The sequence below is a fragment of the Apium graveolens genome, chromosome 4 (genome assembly GCF_009905375.1).
Source record: "Apium graveolens cultivar Ventura chromosome 4, ASM990537v1, whole genome shotgun sequence".
NCBI classification, from domain to species: Eukaryota; Viridiplantae; Streptophyta; class Magnoliopsida; order Apiales; family Apiaceae; genus Apium; species Apium graveolens.
Window position 1 is genome coordinate 35176839 of NC_133650.1, and position 26783 is coordinate 35203621.

The 26783-nt window shown below is 34.1% G+C and overlaps 1 non-coding gene across 1 annotated transcript; it reads left to right on the forward strand.

Annotated features, from left to right (window-relative positions):
• Nucleotides 1-5312: 5312 nt before the first annotated feature.
• On the forward strand, nucleotides 5313-5419 carry LOC141722410 (small nucleolar RNA R71). The gene has a single exon (XR_012575430.1). It is a non-coding gene; the product is annotated as a small nucleolar RNA R71 (small nucleolar RNA).
• The last annotated feature ends 21364 nt before the right edge of the window (nucleotides 5420-26783 follow it).

The following is a 26783-nucleotide window of genomic DNA, read 5'->3' on the forward strand; positions in this document are numbered from 1 at the left end:
TCCTAAGATAACATTTTGGATAAACATTATCCTGTTTTGGATAAGCATTATCCTGTTTTTGATAAGCATCAAAGGTTTTGGATAATTATCAAAACCGGGCTTTTATAAAACGCCTTGTACGAAGATAATTTTATCGAAAAGGGTTATCGTTTCAAAAAATTTACGCCGGGCCGTGCACGGGTTAAGCTGTAATCCGGATCGAAAAAGTCAAAACACGGAAAATGTCTGGAATTACCATATTAGGTTACAAAGGAGTTTTCGGAAGAGTTTCAGATTGTAAAAACATAAAAAGGGTTGAGGTTGGACGATTCCCGGCTTTATAAAATAGTTTTGTAATTATTCAGAAAATAATTAATAAATTCATAAATGAATATAAAATCATATAACACTCCAAAAATTAGTAGATAATTCACATACTTATACTTTACCACATATAAACATCCACATAACACCAATCATCAGATAATTCACCAAAAATCACAATATAAAAATAATTACACGCTATGTCCCAGATATTACAGGTTGCCTCCCACGAAGCACTTGCTTTACGTCTTTAGCTTGACGTGAAACTTCAAAATCTAGTTATCGCAAGAACGACGCTCACCACCTCATAGTTCTCCGTATCCCCATATTAATGCTTTAACCTCTGACCATTTACTTTGAACGCTTTGTCCAGATGCTTATCAAAAATTTCCACAGCTCCATGTGGAAACACAGTTTTGACAATGAACGGACCTGACCACCGTGACTTAAGCTTTCCTGGAAAAAGTCGGAGACGAGAGTTGAACAATAGAACTTGCTGACTAGGCATATAATGTCTTGTGCACTAACCTCCTATCATGCCATCTCTTGACATTCTCCTTGTATAACTTGTTATTTTTATAATCCTGTAGACGAAATTCGTTGAGTTCATTAAGTTGAAGCATTCTCTTTTCCCCACCAGCTTCCATGTCAAGATTCAGCTCCTTCAAAGCGCAATATGCTTTATGTTATAGCTCCGCGGGCAAATTACACGCCTTACCATATACCAACTGGAAAGAGCTTCATCTAGCTTCAAAGACTCACAACCTTCTCAAAGATTCGCTTGATCTCTCGATTAGAGACTTTAGCTTTCCCATTAGTTCGAGGATGATAAGTTGTGGCCTCACGATGATTCACATGATACCTTTCCATTAATACAGTAAATTTGTGATTGCAGAAATGCGATCCCTCATCACTGATTATAACCCTTGGAGTACCAAAACATGTGAATATCTGCTTATGAAGAAAATTGATCACCATATTAGCATTATTGGTTGGCAAAGCTTTCACCTTAACCCATTTAGACACATAATCCACCGCAAAAAGAATATATTGATTATTGCATGATGAGACAAATGGCCCCATGAAGTTGATTCCCCAAACATCAAAAATCTCAACTTCGAGAAGCACATTGAGAGGCAACTCGTCTCTCTTGGACATATGATCACATCTCACCACGAACTGATGAGCATCTTTAAACAAAGTAGGCCAGAAAAATCATGCTTGAAGGATACGGGCAGTTGTCTTCTCTCCACCATAATGGCCACCATACATAGTAGAATGACAATCTCGCAAGATACCCTCGGTCTCACTATACGGAATGCACATCCTGATAATTTGATCCGCCCCCTGTCTAAACAAGAATGGCTCATCTCATCGCTACCACTTCACCTCATGTAGAAACTTCTTCCTTTGAGCATAAGAGAGTTCTGAGATATGATATTACTCACAAGATAGTTCACAATATCTGCAAACCATGGTTCTTCTTCTTGCACCCCAAAAAGTTGCTCATCTGGAAAAGATACATTGATCAACGTCTTATCCTGTGAAGCTTTGCCTTGATCTTCCAAACATGAGAGATGATCCGCTACCTGATTTTATGTACCTTTCCTGTCTTTAATTTCCAGGTCGAATTCCTGTAACAAGAGAATCCATCGAATCAATCGAGATTTTGAATCTTTCTTCGAGACCAGATATCGAATAACAACATGATCAGTGTAAACCGTCACTTTTGTCCCAAACAAATAAGATCAAAATTTCTCGAAACCGTAGACAATTGCCAAAAGCTCTTTCTCTGTAGTAGTGTAATTCAGCTGAGCACCGTTAAGGGTTTTACTAGCACAGTAAACCACATGAAAAATTTTCTTCTTTGTCTGGCCAAGAACAACTCCAACATCAAAATTACTAGTATCACACATCATCTCGAAGGGCTCATTCCAATCAGGTGTAGTAATAACAGGTGAAGTGAAACTCTTTTTTAAACTCTCAAAAGCGGCCAAACATTCTTCATCAAATTTGAAGGGAACATCCTTCTCCAACAGATTGCACAAGGGTTTAGAGATTTTGGAGAAGACTTTGATGAATCGCCAATAAAAACCCGCATGACCAAGAAAACTGCAGATTCCTTTAACTGAGATTCGTGGAGGAAGATTTTCAATAACCCCCACCTTGGCCTTATCCACTTCAAGACCTTTGACAGATACCTTGTGCCCAAGAATGATACCCTGCTGCACCATGAAGTGGCATTTTTCCCAGTTGAGCACCAGATTGGTCTTAACACATCTTTTCAACACCAAGCCAAGATTATGCAAACACTTATCATAAGAAGTCCCAAACACAGAAAAGTCATCCCTGAACACCTCCATATTAGTACCAATCATGTCTGAGAATATGGCCATCATGTATCTCTGAAAAGTAGCAGGGGCACCACAAAGTTCGAAAGAAACTCGACGGAAAGCGTAAGAGCCAAAAGGACAAGTAAAAGTGGTCTTCTCTTGATCTTCTGGGGCAATGCAAATCTGATTATAGCCCGAATACCCATCCAAAAGATAAAAATACTCATGGCTAGCCAACCTATCAAGCATTTGATCAATGAATGGAAGAGGGAAGTGATCCTTCCTGGTGGCTTTATTTAGCTTCCGATAATCCATGCATACTCTTCATCATGTGACTGTCCGAGTAGGAATGAGCACATTCTTTTCATTAGCAACAACTGTAATGCCTCTTTTTTTAGGCACACACTGCACTGAGCTCACCCATAAACTATTTGAAATAGGATAGATGATCCCTGCATCCAGCCATTTAAGAATTTCTTTCTTCACTACCTCCTTCATGATAGGATTGAGTCTCCTCTATTTTTAAACGGTTGGTTTACTTCCTTCCTCAAGCAGAATTTAATGCATGCAATAAGAAGGGGTGATTCCCTTGATATCTACTATAGTCGATCCGATTGCTGATTTAAACTCTCTCAGAATTCTCAAGAGCTTGTCTTCATCACTACCTGAAAGGTCAGATGCGATAATAACATGTAAAGTATATGCATCACCCAAAATGCATACCTCAAGTGATCAACCAGTGGTTTTAGTTCAAGTGTGGGAGCTTCCTCAATAGATGGTTTGAGACGCTCCTGAGAATTTATAAGCACTGATAATCTAAGAGACTCGAATGGCAGTCCAATCTCCTTTTCCACGAAGATGCATTCAAATACTGCAGCTGCTCTTCCCCTTCTTCATCTTCACTATCAGATTCCCCTGTTAAGGCTCTCTCTAAAGCGTCAGTCCTTAGCAATTGATCAAGCTCCAAATTTACTACAGAGTCGACCAACTCTACTTTAAATCACTCCTCTTCACCAGTAGGGAATTTCATTGCATTGAAGAAATTAAAGGTAATGTCCTGATCCTGAACCCTCATAGTAAGCTCACCATTCTGCACATCGATCAGAGTTCGGCCAATAGCTAAGAATGGTCTCCCCAAGATAATAGGAATCTTCTTATCTTCCTCAAAGTCCAGAATGACAAAACCATCAGGGAAGATGAGTTTGTCCACCTTAACCAATACATCCTCCACTACACCTCTCGGATAAGTGATGGATCGATCAACCAATTGTAAGGACGTGTTTATAGGTTTTGAATCAAGCAGACCAAGTTTCTTGAAGACAAAAAATGGCATCCGATTGATGCTAGCTCCCAAGTCACACAATAACTTATCAAAAGATAAGTTTCCAATAGTGCATGGTATCGTGAAGCTTCCTGAATCTTTAAGTTTAGGAGGTAGTTTCTATTGCAGCACAACACTGCACTCTTTCGTTAGAGCAATGGTTTCCAACTCCTCATATTTAATATTCCGAGAAAGAATACCTTTCATAAACTTAGAATAGCTCAGATTTTTTTTATAGAGCTTCCGTAAAAGGTATGTTAATATGCAATTTCTTGAAAACCTCCAGAAACTTGGCAAATTGTTTATCGAACTTCTGCTTCTGAAGTATTTTAGGATATTGAGGAGGCGGATAGACTTTTTTATCTCCTGTATTTTTCTCAGGAGTAGTGTTTTCAGTAGAAGTCTTCTTCGTTTCCACTTCGACCCCCTTCTGATCAGTTGTTTCCTCAAGAATTGCATTTTCTAAAGCTGGCAAGGGCGCGGGCGCGCTTGATATGGGCGCGGACGTGCCCACCTTCTGGAAAAATATTTCATATTCTTTGTTTTGATGATTTTTAGGGCAAGCGACCTTTCCAGAACTCAAGGTGGTTGCCTTCACCTGTTCCTTGACTTCCCTCTTTCCTGGATTAGCTTATGTATCACTACGAAGAGTTCCTTGTGGTCGGTTCAATAAAGCATTGGAAATTTTCCCTATTTGATTCTCTAGAGTTTTGATTGAAACCGCTTGGCTTTTGCACATCAGCCTCAACTCCTCCAATTCAGATTTTTCATTCAAATATGGACCTACACCTCCATGAGAATGTTGTTGCATTTCCTGTGGCTGAAATTGTTGCCTTGGTGCAAACTGTTGCTGAAAACCAGGAGGATTAAAAGGCTTGTTTCCAAACTGCTGGTAATGTTATTGCATACCACCCTGATTTTTACTTCAGCTAAAGTTAGGATGGTTGCGGTTGTTAGGATGATAAGTGGTAGGAACTGGTTTTTGTGACCTCTGAAAGTTGCCCACAAACAGAGCTGATTCACTAGATATAGCAGATTTCTCCGTCGCATGTGAACCTGCTCAAAGCTCACAAACACTAGTTATCTGATGAACACCATAGTTGGTCAGAGAATCGACCTTCATAGTCAATGCTTTGAGCTGAGCAGTGACAACCGTAGCTAGAATTCCTGCTACCTTGCTTTGTGGTAGTCTCTGAGTTGGATTCCGATATTCATTAGCGGCCATAATCTCAATTAGCTTATAAGCTTCCTCATAGCTCTTAGCCCATAAAGCTCCACCTGATGCTGCATCGAGCAAAGGTCTTGACTGTGTTCCCAAACCATTATAAAAGCAATTTATCACCATCCAGCCAGGCATTCCATGATGAGGACACTTCCTAAGCATCTCCTTTTAGTGATCACATGCTTCACATAGAGATTCACCTGATTGCTGCGCAAATTGAGTACGACCGTTCTTGATTACAGCTGTCTTTTCCATAGGGAAGAATTTAGTAAGAAATTTTTGAGCAAGATTCTAACATGTCGCTATAGAACTTGGTGGTAGAGAGTGCAACCAGCTCTTAGCTTTATCCCTTGGAGATAATGGGAAAAGTCTTAATTTCACAGCATCTTCAGAAACATTGTTGAATTTGAAGGTGTCGCAGATCTCGATGAAATCCCTAATATGCATATTGGGATCTTCCGTTGGAGAACGCCCAAACTGGACTGAATTCTGTATCATTTGAATCATTCCAGGCTTGATTTCAAAGGTATTAGCTGCAATGGCTGCTCTGACAATGCTAGACTGAATGTCATTGATTTTCGGTTGAGAATAATCCTTCAACGCTTTCATTTCTGCTATTGGTTTTCCCATTGCAACAAAAACTTCTTCTTCAACTTTTTCAACTTCTTCAAAAACTTATTTTTCCTCTTCTTCAACTTTGTCTAGTGTTTCCTTATGATATTGAGAATGTGTTTGCATACACGCTCTCTAGAGCACCTGAAACACATGAACAAAGTAAACCTTGTGAGAAAATAATCTGAATCAGAGAACTTTAATGACCATTGATGACAAGCGCATAAACTAAATTTAACACCGATCCCAGACAGGGGCGACAAAAACATGTTCGCACAAAACCACGCAAGCGTACGCGATCACAAGTAGTATAAGATTAAGTTAAGTTCATTCCCACATAGACTAGTTTAAACGAAATATGCATTTATGCAACAATGTATGGTTATTATTCACTGCCAAGACAAGTATAAATTTTGAGTTGATTAAATAATTAAAGTGATTATACTAGCATGCATTAACTAAGAGAATAAAATGGATTTACTTATATGAGATCAAACATGGGATTCTAATTTTATTAAATACTTCATTCAGAGTTTATGCCTTCAATCTTAGCATGCGATGGTGATGACAACTAATCAGATAACATGAAATTAGTATACTCTATCTCTCGATATATGTATACCCTACTACTAAACATCCACAAATAAGATAAAAGTTGAGCATGCACCAATTATGCTTAGACACTATATTTCTATAAGATTTGAAAACATAACGGTTTAATGAGCAAGTTAACTATTGAGATTATATAAGGCAGTGTAAGATGGTTAAAATTACACTAAGAATCATGCACGTCAACATACAAAAACCTATGCTAGCATGGAAAATTCTAAACCTCTATATCCACTTTCGCTTCAATAAAGATTAACAAATGACTTAGATGTTAGATACGCATCTAAGAAGAATAAGTACAACCATACTAGGAAATCATAAATCACCAAACACTAACGATTTAGAAAAATCAACTATTGAAATCCATAAATTAATCCACTAGAATCCCATGACAATGATTCGTTCATGATCGAACACATCGTCACCATCTGTTCCAATGAAAACATGATAATAAATAAGTTTAGAATACTACGAGATAATATAAAAGTACTAGTGTTTAGAACAAATAAAAAAACATCCAAAAGTATCGCCTAAATCGAAGAATACAAAAGTGAAAATTAAATATTCTTCTCCTTTGTCGTCTTGTGTGCTTTTGGTCTTCTCTATATTCTCCCCTGGCTTTCTTGTTATTAAAAATGTCTTCTTTTATTTATATATATAGACCTGGGTGACCTGGACTCTCGCAATAACCAAATTATAATCAAATCAAGATTCTGCCATATTTGGTTGGCGCGGGCGCGCTTGAACAGGCGCGGGGCGCACTATATGTCTGATAAATAGGGCGCGGGCGCGCCTGCTTTCTGTAGAATTTCTGTAGCTTTCTTCTTTTTGCGCTCTGTCCTTCATACAAACTTCCACGACTCCTTCCCTGATCTCTTATCAACATATAATCATTTAAAATCTCATTTCCACCTCTGACTAGTGCCCTGTAACGACTCAACACAAAATACATCAAAAATACCAAATACTTGAGTCCAAAACACCAAGTTAAGCCGATATGAAGCATTCCAAGTAGATATAAAATCTACTTATCATAAATCTTTACAAATATTGTAGGTCTGTGACCTTCCTTTGTCAGTTAATCTTGGCCATTGATCTTGCACTCTTCAAGATTTTGTTGTAGCCTTTTCAATCTAAGTGAATAGATTGTTTGTTGATTGATAATCTTGAATCTTTAACTTGTCTGCATTCTGTACTTGAGGTTTATATTGAGATCTACGGTTTTTTCTACAGAGTAGTGACATCTCGATAAGTATAATGGCTTATCGAGATATCTGATTTCTCTATAAGTGTCTTTGACTTTTCGAGGTCTCTGATTTCTCTATAAGTGTCTTTGACTGTCGAGGTCTTTGAGTTCTCTACAAGTGAACTTGGCTTGTCAAGATCTCCAAATCTCTTAATATAGAAATGACTCTGAGATCCTTATATGTATTTTGACTTGTCGATATCTCTGAGATCTCTATTGAGAAATTGACTTGTCAATATCTCCAATCTTCATATCTTCATTTTGACTTGTCAATATCTCTGAGTTCTCTATATGTAGAAATGACCGATATCTCTGAGATCTCTATATACATTTTGAATTGTAGATATCTCTGAGATCTCTAATAATAAATTGACTTATCGATGTCTTAAATCTTCACATCTTCATTTGACTTGTCGATATCTCTGAGACTTCTCTATAAGCCATATTGGACTTCTCAATAAGTCATTCTGGAGTTCTCGAATGACTTTTCTATATGACATGATCTTTGACTTGTAGATATCTTGACATAGAACATTTTTCCTAAAATAGATTTATTCAACACCAAGCATCTTCTTCTTTTCTCCGAGACATGATCTTTTCTTGATCTTCTTCCAGAGTTTATTCTTAGGCTTGGGACTGTTTACAAAATAATACTCTAGTCTAATCTTTAACCTTTTTATAGACTCAAGAAATACAATACATAATACAGATTTATACTATCATACAACTAAATCTTAGGGTTGTCAATGTGACTTAGTCTTCTTATAATACAGGCATGGCTTGCACAACAATAGCGATTAGTTGTAAATGTTTCTCCGCCTACTATAGAGAAGTAACTTTATAGTAGGGAAAATCTCAAGTCCGGGGAGGAGCTCGGGGACTGGACTAAGGGTTAGTGGACTCTGATTGAGTAGTCAACCACCACGAACCATGATAAAATCGACTGAGTCGCCTATTTTCTTTTCGTATCTATCCCGCATTTAACCTACTTGCATACAAGTAATCAAAGTAAAAGAGGAGAAAATAAATTTTCAAAAAGCTAAGCTCTACACAAGACCTATCAAATGTATTACATGTTTTATCTCATTCCGCGTGCATTGACATATTTTACAATAATTTTCGGGGTCTGTTTCTAATTTAGAAAATATTTTGGTTTATTAAAAATTATCAGATCGGGGCCCTGTCAGGACGTCATAACCCACGAAATTTTAATTTTAATTTTTATAAAATCAAATATCATTCAAATATTTTTTATTTTTTTATTTTTGTAATATTTGTAATATTTGTATATTTATTTAAAAATAAAATTTAAAAATTATTACTCGTTAGTTATTAGTTTTGGACAAAATATTTTTGTTAAATGACATAATTAGGCCCAAAATAGTATTAGGGGTATTTTTGTACAATTATAAATATTTTTAGATTTCTTAGAAAATCTAGAAAAAAAATCAGATTAATCAGAAATTTTTTATAAACATTCTGAAAATTGTTCTTGATGTGTTCTTGTGGATGAAAGCTGTTTTGAGCATGTATTGGTGTGCGATTTGATGTTCAAGTAACAAAAATGCTGGGAATTCAATCTTATATCTAATTCCAGCGTCAAAATTAGTGGAGGGTAATTTTTCTATTTTTATTTATTTTTCTAAATATTTAGTCGAATTGGGGGTGTTCTTCACGTTCTTAAGAATCTAACATAAATTTTAAGGTTATGATGAACTCCAAATTTAAAGTTCTTGAGAATCGTCCTCTGTCTAATCATATGATCAACTTTTAGGGTTTATATGCGAAATTGGATTTTTGAATTTGGTGAATTGTTTATGTACTTTGATGTTATATAAAGCTTTCACATGTCATTTAGAATCGATTCATATAATTATATGCGAGTTTTATGTAAGATTTTTGTATAATTGAAAAGAGGGTTTTACTAGTTTGTGTGCTTGAATTTTCCGGCTTAACTGGTGATTATTAAGTGCTTATATTTATAGGAAGAAGTTTATATGAAAGCTTCATTTTTGTTTAAAAATCGTTAAGTTTGGTAAAAGATTGTGTGTTTAGAGTTTTGGCCGCTAAAGTTTACTTTATTTTTCACCGGATTTCTTGTTCAACGGTTGTTTGACGAGGTTGTTGGTCGTGGTGTATTTTTAGATTGATTGTGACTAAGTTTGGATGAAAATTAGATTGAGCGGTGCTGATTTAGTTTTCAACAGAGGCTTGCTAGAAAATTTGAGCTCGCCGAAATCTGGGATTTTCCGATGTATTCTTCGCAATTCGGGTCATTTTCTTTTATTAGCTTTCGTTTGAATTTGGTTGCCCTATTTGCTCAGTTAAAACAGGTTTCTAGATTTTTTTTTTGAAAAAAAATTGAAAAATTGATTTATTTTCATAATTTAATTTGTGTAATTAAAATAATTAATTAAATTATTCTAATATTAGAAAATTAATTCTTTATTATTTGCAAAAATTCTAATTTGATTTAATAATATTTAATTTGTTTTAGTTAATTATTCATTAATTTAATTAGTAATTAAATCTTTAAATCAATTGATTATTAATAAATAGTTAAATAAAATGTAGTTGTTTATAATTAAGTCAAATAAAGTTTAAAATTGTTTGTGGCTTTTAAAAATTCGTAACTCTATTGAAAAATAAATTAATAATATTATTAATTAAATTATTCGTATTTGATTGTTAGTAAATAGAGCGTTTGACCGTTTTAAATGAAACGAACGTGTCTAAACTCATAAAATTATTTTGGTTCCATTAAATATGTTTTCGAGACCTAGATTATGTTGTAGGAAAAAGCTCAATTATTTTAAACATATCAAACTGAATTTTTGGACGAGCTAAGTTATGTGATACGTGAAATGTATGCTCACGTGCTATGTGAATTATGTGCCTATGTGGTTCGTGATTCTTGTGTTTAATTGTTGTATTTATGTGTGGGCCCTCATATAGGTAGACGATTGTGTTTTGGATGATTAGTTTGTCAGATAATTATCGTTTAAATGATTAAATTGTATCTTTTGATTATGGATGCAGATTGTTCGAGGCCATCAAGTCCAGAAATTAAGATCAAGAGTAAATATTGAATGGTATTGCATATAAGACTTGTAGCAACCGCACATGTGACGCCCTCCAAACCCAGGTCAAAAGTTTGGGGTTCACCACAGACACACAGCCAATATATAAACCTATTTATGAAAGTAATATATGCAATGACCCTACTTACCATAACCATGAATCACAATAGGTTAAAGTATGAAAACAAACCACCATCTTAACTTTTATTACATTGTACCAAATCCCAACTAGTTCAACTTACAACTAATAATGAAAGCATTCTTACAAGCTTGCATAATTCAGAATTAAACATAAAGCTTTTGCTAGCTCAATCCAACTCATCCTGGAATCCTAGCTCACACACTGGAATGAAAACTTTGCTATAAACCATTTCCTTTTTAACTGTAGAATAACATAAAAGATTCGTAAGAGTGAGCTAACTAGCTCAGCAAGTCATAATAGCAATAACTGAGGTTAAACAATGATCAATTGAAATGATTCTGAAGAATCAAGTTTCTTGATAAACTATGATTAGAATTGGATATTCACTTTTCATTTTAAAAACCAAGGTTAGGCTGTTGATCAGTCACGCACTAACCCCGAGCAAGGCACACAGCTCTGCTCTCTATAGTGGATCCAAGGCACGCATTGGCCTAATATGACCACGAATCTGATCTGAACACGAATCTGGTCCATATTTATAAGACCATCCAATTCTAAAACGATTTAATATGATAATCATATTAATTCAATAAAACAGAATCATAATTAACATTGATAAAGTATTTATCTCGGAGCATAAGACATTTCATAAATATTATAACGACTCGTGTATTTTGTATTATTGTAATGACGTAATTATGGAATAATTAATTAAATAAAATATGTGTATTGGTTTTGGCAGCAGTGTGTTGTTTTTATTATTTATCTGTGATTTATCGGTGAATAGTATGGAATAGTGTAATTTATTATTAAGTTATATTGTTTTGTTATGCTTTTAAAACTCGTTTTATTGTATTTTTAATTCCATAAATATTTGGATTGTCTCTAAAATTGGTTTTATAATTTTACAATTCCAATAATTATTTTTAGGATTTTATAAAATTGAGAAATTAATATTTCATTAATTATTTATCTTTAAATGATTTTCTGAGTGTACTTACTTGTAAAATCCATATTTAACTCTAGAATTCTTAAAAAATTATGAGACTTATATTTTATTAAGTTCATAATATTCGGAGAATTTTAAAATTATTGTGGAAATTTTTGGAATTATTTTCACCCGCGCGTTGATTCGTTTAATTGTTAAAAGCGGGTATATATTGCGTTTCAAAAATTGTTTTAAAATTACCAAATTTATTTTTTATTAAATTCGGGATATTTGTAATATTTTAAGACTATTTTCGTAATTTTCTGAAATTATTTTTGAGTGAACTTCGGTTCGTTAATTGCGAGTGTTGGGGCAAACCGAGACTCAAAAGCCTCGTAATTATCCTATAAACTACGTGTTGCATTTTCAGAAGGAGGGAGTGCCAGGTTTTGCTACCTCCTATGTTCATCAGGAAAGGAAGAAAAAAAATTTAAAAAAATACCCCCCTGTTCATTGTCTTCCTCCCTCGACCTCTGTCTTCTCTCTCTCTTAATTTTCTAGTTTTCTCTCTCTCTTGCTTGTCTCTCTGTCGTTTCTCTCCTGTCTCTCTTTCCTCCCCTCCTCCTACTCTCGGCTTCCCTGTGCTGGTGAGTTTTGTCGCCGTTGTTCTTGATTCTTTTCCGACTGGGTGCTTGGTTCTGTGCTTAATTGATTGTGAGTATATGTACATATGTATATGTATGTAATCAGTTAGGTGTGGTGTGCTTAGTTCCCTTTTTTTGCCGGTTCCTCTGTTTCTCGAGTAAGCGGGTGCCCCAAGAATTTTGGTGCCACCCGTGATGACTTTTGAAGAGCGGACAGTGGACCGTGATGACCCTAATCTAAGTCCTAATTTTATAAATAAATAAATAAAATGATTTGTAAAAAATATTTTCAAAAATAAATAAATATTTATATTATTAGTTGTATCGAAATACGAGTTACGTTGTAATGTGGATTGTGGATTGTTGTGATTTGTTGGGATTGACGTCAAATATGTTTCGATGGGCAGGATCATAAATAGATGAGTCACCGTAAAAAAATTTCTAAAAATTTATTTTAAATATGAGAAATATACTTTATTATATAAAACGTGTTGCCATTATTTGAATACGGACTATGTGATTACGTGTATAATTATTATATGAGTCGGGTTATTGAATTGGGTTATTAGGATTCGAGGATATCATGAATATCAGTATAACTGATTAGGGTATTCTGTTATTGTAGATCCCAATCGAGTTTCGCAAGGACCGAAATTAGCGTAAAAGCTACTTAGGGTTTCCGAAAGCGTTGCAAGGCAAGTATCCTGACCATTCTTTATGGTTTAGTACATATGAATAGATTGTTTTTTTATTCTCATAAAGGAACATAACCGTTTTAAAATACGTATCCCCTGTAGTTATAAATCACTGTTTTAAACCTGTTTTGGGGAAAAGTAACTTCGAAAGGTACCTATCTCGAATGAAAATGATTTGTGAACCAGTTTTACATGTGCTGTTAAAATAAATGATTTTGAAATGAGATAGGTACAAGTGTTTTGGAAATTGGATAAAACGATCAGATACAGGATACATAGGGGCCTGAGTAGGCCTATTGAGGTGGCGTAAGAGGCTAATTCGGTTGCGCGCAATTCATAACCGATTAGTCCAGTAGGTCAGAGACCTAGCTAGTCTCTGAGTTCCGGAATAGGTATATGGGATGGCAGTTAGAGCCGTCTGGTGTTGATAGCCTGATCAGCTATCTTCACATATTCGTTACGTATCTGATTTGTCTTTGTGATTCCCGTAGGGGATTAAGTAATTGATACAGTGGATTTATAAATGGGAATAACATGCTAAAATTTGACTCTAGTACTTACACAACACACTACTACATTTGTTTTGTTAAAAGCATGCTAATAAGTGATATCCAGTTATCTCAGCTTTTCTTTATATAATGTTGTTCGAGATGATCTACAGATTTCGGATTTCATGTTGATTATAGTTATGTTCCTATAACTGTTTACATTACTGTTTTTATCTTGATATTTATATGTTGGTACTGCTGAGTGATTATGCTAACCCTTGTAACCTGTTATATATATTGCAGATACCTAGAAGACCAGTCAGACCTTGGCAGAACCGTGTTTCAGCCCCTTCAGGACCCGGCTCCTCAGAGGTAGTTAGTATCAGACCATGTGCGGTCTGATGAGTTACTAAATAAGTTAGTGTGTCGGACTTTTGAATATATGGTTTGTAATAATGTATAGCTTGGATCATACTTGAACTTGGATCGGATCTTGGTATGGGGTCGTAGTAGTTTAATATTAATAATAATCTTGTTATTTATATTTCTGTTAGTTGTGTTTAGTGACGTCACTCCTGACCCCAGGGTTGAGGCCGTCACAACTATCACCAGGGTATATCAAGGTCTATATATGAAGAACGGCTTCAAGCCTATTGAAGAATCAGGTATTTGATGAACAAGGGTTCAATGATAATTCAGGGTATAGATCTTTGATGTCGTAGAGTATTATAGGGTATATAAGTTTCTGTATGCTCAAGTAATTCTGTTTCAGTATTTGGTATAGGGTGTATATGTATTTGTGAAGTAGTATTGTATTTGTATGGTTTAATATTTGAATAATCAACAGTCAGTGGTTTACAAAGAATGAGGCTTACAACCCAAGTTCAATGATGTGATCAAGGTTCAAGGTTGAATAATTTACAACACTTACAATATTAAACATGACTATTTTGAATACTAGCAACATGTTATGAAAAAGTTCATAAATATCTGCAATATATCTCGAGGAAGGTTCAGAAGTACATGCCTTATCACAATTGATTTCCAACTTCACTTGTACTCGTTTAACGATTCTAGTCAACAATCACTTGTCTTCTTTTTCTATGCCTTTCTTCTATTCACCGATTACTTTATTTTTCTATGCTTCAGTTCTATTTACTGATCACTGTCTTTCTTTTTCTATTCCTCGTTAACTATGCTAAGCAACACAAGTGTCTATTAATATTCAATTTCATATTATTCTAATCGTCACATAGACGTCATAAGCTTTTATCTACCCTTCGTTCCACCCAAATTCGATTTACGGATTGAAAGTTATGACCAAAAAAGTCAAACAATAACCACATAGGCATATAACACATCAATCAGATAGCACGTAGCACATAGCACACAAGATATTGGATCAAAATAATTTTTCAAAGAAGATTCGGGGTTAAAATGATCTTCCAAGTATTTAATACGAATTTTTGAATATTTTTCGGAATTAAAACGGGTCTCTGAATCATTTTATAATTAAATTATAGCGTTCGAACACCCGAATCTGACTTTAAAATAATTTAATAATAATTATCGATCTTTAAAAATAATTTAAAATAATATTGTAAAGCTCGAAACTATTTTTTTCAGAATTTTTAAATCAAAAAAGTAATTTAATCTAATTAAATAATTAATTAAAATTAATTGATAACTAATTAAATTAATTAATCAATTAATATTTAAATTAACTAACTAATTCAATAATTAATTATCAACTAAAATTAATTACTAAATAACTTAGATTTATTTTTGAATTAAAAATAATTTTCAGAATAATAACTAATGAATTTTGGAATTTTAAATAATTAAAAAAAATTCTGAAATTATATAAAAAGAAAATATAAATTTAGAAAATAAATAAAATAGAAATCTAATTTTTATGAATTTTTACAACTACAGGGACTGAAATGTAAAATATTCAAACAAATGGGTCAAATAGCATTTTTGCCGTCTTCCCCACCCTCTCGCCGGCGGTCGCCGTTGCTGGCCATCCCAGGCTTTTCCGGCGACTGCATAACAGCCCAAAAACGAGCCAAAATATCAGCGAATGATCTACTTTTTCCAGAAACATGTCCGCAAAGTCAGAATCACCAAACAATTAACAAATCGACCAAAAACTTCATCTAAAATTTCCGCCGCCGCCACGGTCGATTTTCCAGCGAACAGCTTCCCGTTATCGTTTGTTCATCATGTATACATCATTTGATTCGTCTTTTCACGATCTACACATCGGTGCAATCAATTTTAACTAATAACCCTTAACAAAGAAACACCTAAATTTCAATTAAGAACATTCAAGGCTATAAACCCTATTTTCAATAATTTGAGAATTAAACCCACTTTTCTACATGTTATTGAACTCCAAATTCATCATATAATATATTAAAATGACCAGGACAAAATTATCTACAAGATGGAATCATCAAATCACCCAAACAACATCACAATCAAAATTTCATCATTTAATCCTTAATTAATTTGAAATAAAATAAATAAATAGGAATAGAACCTTGATTTCTGCACTGAAACTGATAGTAGATTCTGAAAGAGCTTTTTGAGAGCTTCGATTCGGTATATGGCACGCTTGATTCTGAGTTCGGTAACGCCTTCGTTTTTTAGTTCGATTCTCAAGGACGCGATGATTTTACCGGGTTTTCTCTGTAATTTATCGGTTTTAGCTGTTTGTTTAGGATTATACGAATAAAATAAAATAAGAAAAAGTCTATTTATACTTATGAAATATTAATACCCGTTGGATCGTATTGGATTGGAAAATAGGTTACTTAGCCGCTAAGTAACTGCAAAAACGTTCTGATTTAATATCAGTTTTGGATAATTATCAAAATCGTGCTTCTTATAAAATAATTTATATGAAGATAATGTAATAATATCCCGTCTCTCGAGAATTCGGGTTTTATTGATCCACAGAAATGACTATCGTATCAAAAAATTTGCGTCGGTACTCGTACGAGTCAAACCGTACTCCGAATTGAAAAAGTCGAAACACGGAAAATGTTCAGAATAATTAGATAATGTTAGGAAGGAGTTTTCCGAAGAGTTTCGGGTTATAAAAACGCAAAAAAGTTTAAAGTTGGACGATTCCTGGTATTATAAAATAGTTTTATAATTATAAAGAAAATAATTATTAAATCCATAAATCAGTATAAAATTATATAACAACCTAAAAATTATCAGAAAAATACCAAAATTATCATACTTTATTCTGGACATAATAAAATTAACATACTCTCATTTTCTTACATATAAACATCTAAATATCAATATCAATCATCAGATAATTCACCAAAATTCACATAATAATCACATAATAATTATTTATTGATAAAAATATTTATACGCTATAGCTCGGATATTACAACACAAGCTTCAAAACAAATATTTATAGGGGATTAGAAGATGGTGATGCCATGAGACGTAAGAATGAGATAATTGTATTATTGCGAGAGTGTTTCATTTTTAAGGACTAAAGGAAAGTATTCCTCCCTTATTCTACATTCAGAATAGTTAAATGTTTTACATATAAAATAATTTAATTCTGATAATGCAAGTACTCTTTCACAATTTTACGTTCGAAATAGTTAGATGTTTTACATATCCAAATGACGGATTTTAAGTTATACAAGTGTTCTATCTATTCTAAATCCAAAATAGATAAATATTTTTGTTATTAAATACTTCAAAGAATTAGAGGAATTTGAGGAATTGAATTATCAAGGATGTCGATTAATTCGGCTCATTTCATAAAATATTTTTAAGATTGGATGGTTAATGGTTAACGTAAGAGGCCGAGACGCCAACCCAACATAAGCTATTAAACTATAATATCTTGTAAGGCCAATATGTGCCTTTTGGGATGCCCTATATTTACGGTATGAATGCGGGATATCGGTGCTGTTTCAGGAATGATCGTCAAGCATAAGATAATGTATAATTGTTTCCAATCTAATTTGTTATTGATAATCATAAAAGAAATAAGATCCATGTGTTCATATTATGATTCACATCATTGATATAAAACGTATGATTCAGATTTTTATTATTTTCTCATATTGTTTGCTTACGATATTACTTTGGATATTGTTTAACTCGGTCAGATTTCTTGTTGGAATTAAATGGTTGTTGAAGCCCCTGTTACTCAATAATAAAAAATTATGACGGAAAAGTGTTGTAAAATCTCCAAAAGATTATGATACTATTGAAAAAATAAATATTGAAATCCTTAACTCTTTTTGTCATTCATAAACTCAATGTTTTTAAATGTTCCACTCGTTATCAAATCTCGGTTTTATTTTAAAAACATATTATTGTTTTAAAGACTATTAAGTTATTCTATGAATATACTTGATGAGCATTATTTCCCTCATACTTGCCTATTTTTACTCTAAACTTCCAGAAAGAAGCAGGCTGATGAATGTTTAGCCCCGTAGCTCAGGAAGAGAAGAGAAAGATGTGTTTAAAAGATGGTCTTTTCAGGGTATGCGAAATAGACTAATTTCTATTGTATAAAGTTATTTTATATTTATATTAGTTATGTTATCGTATAATTGACCTAGTATCCATCTTTTTGAAGTTATACTAGTGGTTTAAGTTTTGGGTTTGAAAATTTTCTGAAAAGAGTTTTAAAAAAAAGAAAAGTATATGTTTGGAAATTTAGAAATTATTTCTAGTACTATAACCTAAAAGATCTTGGTCTAGTGTAGGGTCAAAAATTTTATATTTTAATTACTAAGCAGTTATTGATGATTTTTATTGATTAATAGGTTGTTTAATATTGAGATTTCAGCATAACGACCAAATCCCCTAACCCCGGATTTGGGGCGTTACAAGTTGGTATCAGAGCTAAGGTTATATTAAACTAGAAATGAGATTGTGTAGAAGTGTGTATAGTTATGTAAGGACGGCAGAGCTCAGATTCAGTTTGTGTTGGACTATTGGATATAGTAAAATTGAGTAAGTTAAGGTATATTCGTTTGAAATGACTGTGCTGAGCTTTATGGAACTCCTAGTTGTTGCAGACATCTACTGTCGAACCTTCTGAAGCTATTGAAAATTGATGACAACCTAGAATATCGATAATTTTAGAACATGGAGAAGAAGATTTTAGAAGAAGATGATGGGCTATTGGAAGAGTCGATAAATAAGGCATAAGTAAGACATTGACAATACCTTCTATTTCTATTAATTGTTTTGATATCTCTCCAAAAGAGACATATGTTAGAGGATATATTTCTTCCTTTTGAACAGAAAAATGGTATTTGGACTCTTATGTTTAATCATGTTCATGTTCTAAATGGGCCAGAGGCTCTTATGAAGCCTCTTTTCAGGTTTTAAAAGCTATATAAAGTTGTGATATTGGACTTTCACTTTTCATTTATGGTGGATTGTTTTAACGGTGTTATTGCACCACTTGCTCGTTCTATGCCAGTATTTTCTTTTCTAGCTATTTGTTCCACTAGAAATAGTACCTTTGAATTATTTTTCTATTTTGATCCAAAGTGTGCATCAAAGATTCATTTGTTAAAAAATATTAATTAGTTATCTGATTATGATTTCCTCTTATATTCTTTTTACTATGACTGAGACGAACAAACCTATTCATAGGGGATGTCAGGACCATCAAGTTGTGTGACATAATTTAGATGGGACACCATCACTGGTGTTTGTGCGTGTGTGTTTTACCATTAAGACTTGTCACCTTTTATTATAAATGTCAGAACCAAGGCACATAACTTCGAGTTCTTTTGATCGTTTTGATCTCTCGGTTATTCTTTTATTCCGACAACATTTGCTCAAAAAAATTGATAACCACAATTGTGGGACATTTGTTATGATATTGAATCCTTTTATTTTCGGAATTCCAAAAATTCAAAAATATATGAACTTATGCCAACCAAGTACGATTGAGTTGCACTGGTCAAGGTAAAGGAAGAATTTATATTGGGATTACCATTAGCGACAGGGGATGGCAATGCGAGTAAAATATCAACATATAACAAAATCAGCTCGTTTCCTCCCTAGAAATGAAGGTTGTCGTATTAAGAAATTGGTCAAGTTTTATAAGGAAGAAAAAGACAGTACAATGTGAAGCTCTAGTGGCAAAGTTGTCAAATAAAATTCCTATTTATTGTGCAAGACATGCTTGTACATAACAAAACTAAGTCATATTACCAACCCTAAGGATAAGTAGTATGATAATCTATATTTGTATTGTGTAATTGTATTCCTTGAGTTTGTAAAAATGTTAAGTAGATTAGACTGGTGGATTTTTTTGTGAACAGCCTCCAAGCTAAGAAATAAACTCTGGAAGAAGATCAAATCATGATCATGCCTCAGAGAGAAGTATAACAACTTGAATTTGAATAATACTATTCCATGAAATTTGTTCTCCGTCAAATACCGACAAATCACAGATCAAGGGATATCGAGAAGGCTGTCGAGAAGTCCAAAATGACTTGTAGAGAAGTCCCAAGAGATATCGACAAGTTAACTTGCATATAGAGATCTCAGATATCGACAAGTCAAAATGTCTATGTAGAGAATTGGAGATATCGACAAGTTATTTCTTCATGTAGAGATCAGGAGATATCGACAAGTCAAATCTGCATGTAGAGAACTAGAGATTCTGATAAGTCAATGGCCTATGTAGAGAAATAGAGATATCGACAAGCTATTCTACATATAGAGAAATGAAGACCTTGACAAGCCAAAAACACATGCAGAGAACTCAAGATATGGATAAGTCATTATACTTATCGATATGTGACATCTCTACAGAACAAAAGAGATCTCGACAAACTATATCAAATTTCAGAATACAGACAAGTTCAAGATTCAAGATTATTAGTCAACAAACAATTCATTAACTGAATTGGAAAGACTATAAAAGTAGCTTGAAGAATACAAGATGAAGGGACAAGATTCACTAGACAAAGGATGGTCACAGACCTACAATATTTTGCACATATTTTCTAACACCAGGAAAGGAAATGGACAAGATAGCTTTAGAAACCGTGTTAGTACATTTTAGTGCAAGTTTTGTAAACTCGTGTTGTTGGTCTATAAAGCATGCACAAGTCCTTAGTTTAGAAGTTATCAAACAGATCTAGAAAATATTATGTATTCTCTCGCAAGATTTGTAGCTGAGTTCTTATTTTCAAGAACACACATTTATAGCAAAACAAATTTGATTAATACAATCAAGTGAGTTTTTGATATTTTGTTTGTGTGTTTACAGTTAAACAATTTATCTCTTCAAAGTTCTTATCTGCTTTGTTCATCCATAAACCAAATATAGTCAAAACCAATTAAAATTTAAAGAAACACATCCACCCCCCCGTGTTATATTTCACTTCACTCAATATCTAACAAGTGGTATCAGAGAAAAATCTAAAAGAAAATATATAAAGATCTTGGAAGAATGAGTGCTCAGAAAATAAGCAGTATCAAGATACATGTCTTTGACAAGATCAACTACACCTTATGAAAAAAGAAAATGATGTTGTTTATAAGAATGGCCAACCCTATATACATTCAGATTCTCAAAAATGGACCCTTCCTTCCTATGGAAGGGGTTCCTGAATCTACAGATGGAGACATGGTCATGCCTGCACATTTTACACCTAAAGGTCCCTCAACCTACACAAAGCCTAAAAAATAAAAGGTTTCACTGGATAGTGGCTTACAACTCATATTGATTGAGTCCCTTGATAATGTAATGTACAATTATATTATTAACTGTGAGTCAGCTAAACAGATCTGAGAGAAAATAGAAATATTGTGTGAGGGAACAGAAGAAGTTAGATCAAATCAAAGAAGGATCTTGGTTTCACAGTATGAGGGTTTTATAGCTAAACCAAAGGAAAGAATAACTGAAGTTTTAAAAAGGTTCAATAAGTTGATAAATGATTTGCAGCTTCATGACAAGTATTATGAAGCTGAAGAGGTCAACCTTAAATTCTTGCTCACCCTTCCTGATCACATGGAACAAAAGATATCTTCTATTAAAGAATGAGGATATTAGGAAGAATGACTTTGGAAGTCTTGTATGGTATTTTGAAGACTTATGAGCTATATATGTTACAAATAAAGTCATTGAAAGCCAGTGAAGGGCATGTTGTTGATGGATTAAGTGCCTTGGCAGGAAATGACAAAAAAAATATGTTACAACCGACATTTCTGTGTAATATTAATTGTAAATTTAGTACAACTTTAAAAGCCGAATGCCAATATATGCAACTATTGTATGCTTGTGTGAATGAGAACTCTGCGTCTTAAATTTTTGTTATGTGGTATATGAATTTTCAAACCAAAAGTTTATTTATTTCTTTCATTTTTGACTTATAAGGAATATTTTAAACCTTGAATAAATTTCTCGTTAAAAGTTATTTTGTTCACAAATTTCAAATGTAGTTTTATAAAATTTCTAAAAATCCAAATTATTTTATAGTATAAATTTTATAATTTTTGAACTTGTGTTTTATTTTACAAAAATAAATCTTTATAAATGTTAATTGTTATAATTAGCAAATTACATAGTTGTCCTTGCATGCAAATCCTTTCTATTCAATCCAAAAGGGCTAAAGAGACAATTACCACCCCACTAACTCTTATTTTTCTAGCCAAATTCCTCATTTACCCTTGCATGCAAAATGATCCAAGTATAAGTGGAAGGGTAGTCATGTCAATTCCTATTCCCACTCACATTTGTCAAAACAAAAACCATAAAACAAGTAAAAGACATGATCATTTCGCACATAACCCACACCACACTCTTTCTTCTCTCCCTCCTCTCTCTCACTCTCGGCTCCTACCCCCTCTCTCTCGGCTTTTCAGCCGAAACCACCCCATCCCCATTTTCTTTCTTTCTCAATCAAGTTCCCACCTCCTACACAAGTAAATGTTACTTCCCATACCATGATCACATATATTTCAAAGAGTTTTGAGTAGAAAGTTTAAGTTTTAAGGTTGCATGTTAAGGTTTTAGTTGAAACTCAAAGTACAACCTTGATTCTTATGAGTTTAAGGTTGTTTTTGAGAGGACTACAAGGAATGGTGAAGTTCCAAGTCTTGAGAAGGAAACTCTTGATGTTAAATGGCCATTCCCTTCCATTTCATTCGGCCATGACCATAGGGGAGCCGAATGAATGGTTCTTGAGACCATTCTTGTTGCTTTGTTCAATTTTTGCATGTTTATGTGATAATGGCTTGAATTTTGTAGTAAAAATTTGATGAAACTCCTTGCATGCTAAGTTATCATCTAGATATAGCTCATGCTAGGATTGCATATAAATTTCTTGGTAAAACATATTTAGAAAACATGTTGTTTGGCTTGCAAAATTCGAAGACATGCATGCATGTGGATTTCACTTAGAATGTTATAAGATTTTGATCATTTAGAAAGATTTTATTAGTAAGCTTTAATTTCAGTAGGAATAATGTGTTAATATTTATTAATGCTTCTTGATGCATGGTAATAAGTCGTGTATATCTTTTATAAAATGCATAACTTGTTGTTTCAAAATCTTGATGATTTGTGAGTTGTGAAATGTGGTTTCTTTTGTTTTGCCATGATTGCACCTTAGGTAAGGATGATCTCCACCAATATTATTTTGAGTATAAGGGAGTTAGTTTAGTAGATCACCATGTTTAAGTCTTGGTTTGGGTATTGGGTTGTTGGTGGTTGAGTTTGTCAAGTCAAAACCATGGAGAAAGGAGAGTTATAATTTCTGCAGAAAATCAGTTTAGTACCCTGAGGTTTAGAGTGAGTTTTGACCATGTCATTGATGTACACTTTGAGGCTCAAGCCACCAGAAGTTATTATTGGGAGTATATAAAAGGTTTTAGGTGTTGGTTGGAGATTTGCATGTCATTTGGTTAGGTGCACAAGTAGAATAACAAAATCTGTCCAGAGGGGACAGTTTTGTTGCAACTTAGAAATAGGGAGATTTGACCATGTCATGGGTAGGCCCTCATTAGGTCCTGTTGGGCCTTAGTTAGAGGGAGTATCAGAGAAGTGTTTCCAATAATATTTCATAGGATATGAGTTAGAACCATGTGTCACAAGTTAATTCAAGTTAGGGTGTTTTCTGCCCAGAAAAACAGGGGAACCATGGACTTTGAGCTTAGGCCCAAGAAGGCCCAAGCCAGGCCCTTAAGCCACATCAGGTTTCGGAGATGCCCTTAGGTCAGGAGAGTCTTGTGTAAGAGTTTTGAAAGAAAAACTATAGTTTAAAGGTGTCAAATGCACTCAGAAAACTATAGATGTCATTCTGAAATTTGCACCAGTGAACACTTTCACTTAGCACATACTTTTAGAACACTTAGGAGTGAGATTTAGGTTGACCACCATAGTTGTAAGATAGTATAAGATCAGTAGAATAAAAGGCACAAGTGAGGGTCAATAGGTCTTGGATAGTTTAGTAAAGGCACATCGAGTTAGGAAGCCAAAATTAGAAGACTTTGTCTAGTTTAGCGACCAAGTGACTTAAGTTGGGGGATCGAGATTATCCAAGCCTAGTGTTGCATTATGGTGTATATGGTGTTATTTCGTATTAATATATGATATGTGATTATGTAGCTATGTGTGTGCAACTATAAATTAAAGTTGAATATAAATTAAGTGCATATAGGCCTAAGTGCCATCCGTGTTTAAATTCGGGTTGTAAATAGGTTAAGTTGGTGAAAATATATTATAATGAGGATTATTATTATTATTTATGTAGGATCTCGAGACGAGGGAAAACTTGCCATAAAGGTCGAGTGAAGCTCCAGTTGCTCCTACCAGTCAGACCAGACCAGCCTTTCTCAAGGCAAGTGATTCAACTTGTCCTTCATATCTACTGCTAATAGTTCATACATTGCTGCACCTATCCTATGTCATTTGATATATTAAATCAAGCATATCTTATGTTTATCTTTGAATTATATAAAAATGCCATGAACCCTCGAGTACGTATTGCAAAGTGGTCTTATCATGATAGTATATTAAAGTAATTCGAATGCCAGGATAAAAGAAAGGGTAGTTATAACTCTTGGTTGATTCTCTTTATTTACATGCTGATGATTCCTATGTATTGATATCTCATCCTGATACTTGAACCCCTATAGAACATTACCTTAAACCCTAAAAGCCAGATACTTATCAAAGTGATTCCTCATTGATTGATACCCCTCTTTCTTATCCTGAAGCTTGATAATTCTGATATATCCTGTGTTAAGATCATTTCTGCATACCTTAACACCCTTAGTATTCATGAAGCTTATCTTCTTGATGATCCATCACTTGAACCTTGATGAGAAACCATTGCTTTAAGCCCAAATTTGGCATTACCCTTTATAATATCCAATAGCCTCACTAAATCCTCTTGTCCAATCTTTGATATATGAAAACCATTCAGTTACTTTAATAGAGTATAGTTTTGTGAATCATGGCCCTAAGATTTAGTACCATATTTCCTGTGTTTCGAGTTGATCTATAATCCCTTGATAAAAAAATGTTTACTGTAAAAGAGATTTTGTTATAAATCGGCATCAGTTTTTGAAATAAATAAAATGTGGGTTTTTAGTCCCAAAGGGGGATAAATGTTTTCTTTGAATACTGGATCTGGACTGAGACGCGAGTCCTTTCCACACTTATATTAGGCTTAAAAGTTGCCTAGGAATTCCCATTAATGTTTTAGAACCCAGCGAGGTTCGGGATTACTTCGCGGCTGATCACCGGCTGTAATCCGTAGTGTCATTAAATAATTTTGATTCAGATATGATTTCTTTTGATACCAACAAAATGATGCCATCACCCAAAGTTTTATCTCTCATTATCATTGGTCATGTCCTCCCATTGACATTCTTTAATATATATCTCGATTTATGTTTTGTATCGTATTGTTTAGCACTTGTTGAGCATTTGGCTCACTCCTTGCTTTACCTTGATATTACAGCTAGCAGCTATGGTTACATTCAAGCAGACTGCCCGTAAGACCTGTGATGCTGATGCCTATGTTCGAGCTCAGGTAGAATAAGTGATAGTAGTTTATGTGAGGACTCGATATATAAAATCAGTTGTAATAGATGGTAGTGTTGGGCTGTTCCAAACCCTAAACTATAAGATCTTGGATTTGGGTATGTTTATTTATTATTATATGTTGTAATAGTTATATTTAAATTGCTGTTTAAGTTGGGGTGTGACAGGTTTTAGTATCAGAGCTACGGTTTAGAGTCCCTGGACAGCCCAAATAGGTTAAAGGGTATATGTGTAGGTTATAGATAATATGCGAGAGAGTAGGTTAAGTAAGTTTATTATTAAAACTCCTCTTATTGGTTTGTCAGCAAAGGGCGCATTCCTCGTCATCCTCTGGTTCGGACGACACTATTGCTTTCACCGTGTATGCTGAGTTGAGGCGCGAGTTTGACATGCTTCAGGGAAAGTACGACCGACTGAGGAACGTGTACCCGGACAGCCGAAACTACGAAGGGAAGCCCAAGGAGCAGATGACTGCGAGACTTGAGACCTTGGTTCAGTACATCAATACTAAGCTTGAGGAGATGCCAGCGCACCGGGACCGCACCAGCCAGTATGTCATTCAGATGGTGGCGGATGAGCTCCAAAGCATTGTGAAGATGCTTCGAGAGGAAAAGACTACCAAGCCCCGTTCAGATGGAGTGGAGCCTTAGTTCTTTCCATTTACCTTTCATGTTGTTGTACTATCAGACTCCGTAGAATTCCCTAGTTGTTTCCGTTATTTCCTTTAAATAAGCCTGTTGATCCTAGAATCAGACTTTGTTCTAATCCCATGTATTGTGACCTTTAAATTTCAATAATCATGCTCTATTGTTCCAATTGTTCTCAACTGTTATTATACGCTTTTATATGCATCATCATATCTGCTTAATTTGAAACCTGACCTCACATGTAAATAAGAATGCCATGCGATACCCTCGAATTGTTTTATTATTCATATCTGTATTGACATAACTCTTATTTCAGGATCATGCCTCCCAAAAAGAAGAACCCAACAACCACATCCACCACAGACCCAAATATTCTTTGACTACTGGAAACTTTGCAACAGCAAACCAATGTTATAGCCCAACAACAACTAACTCTT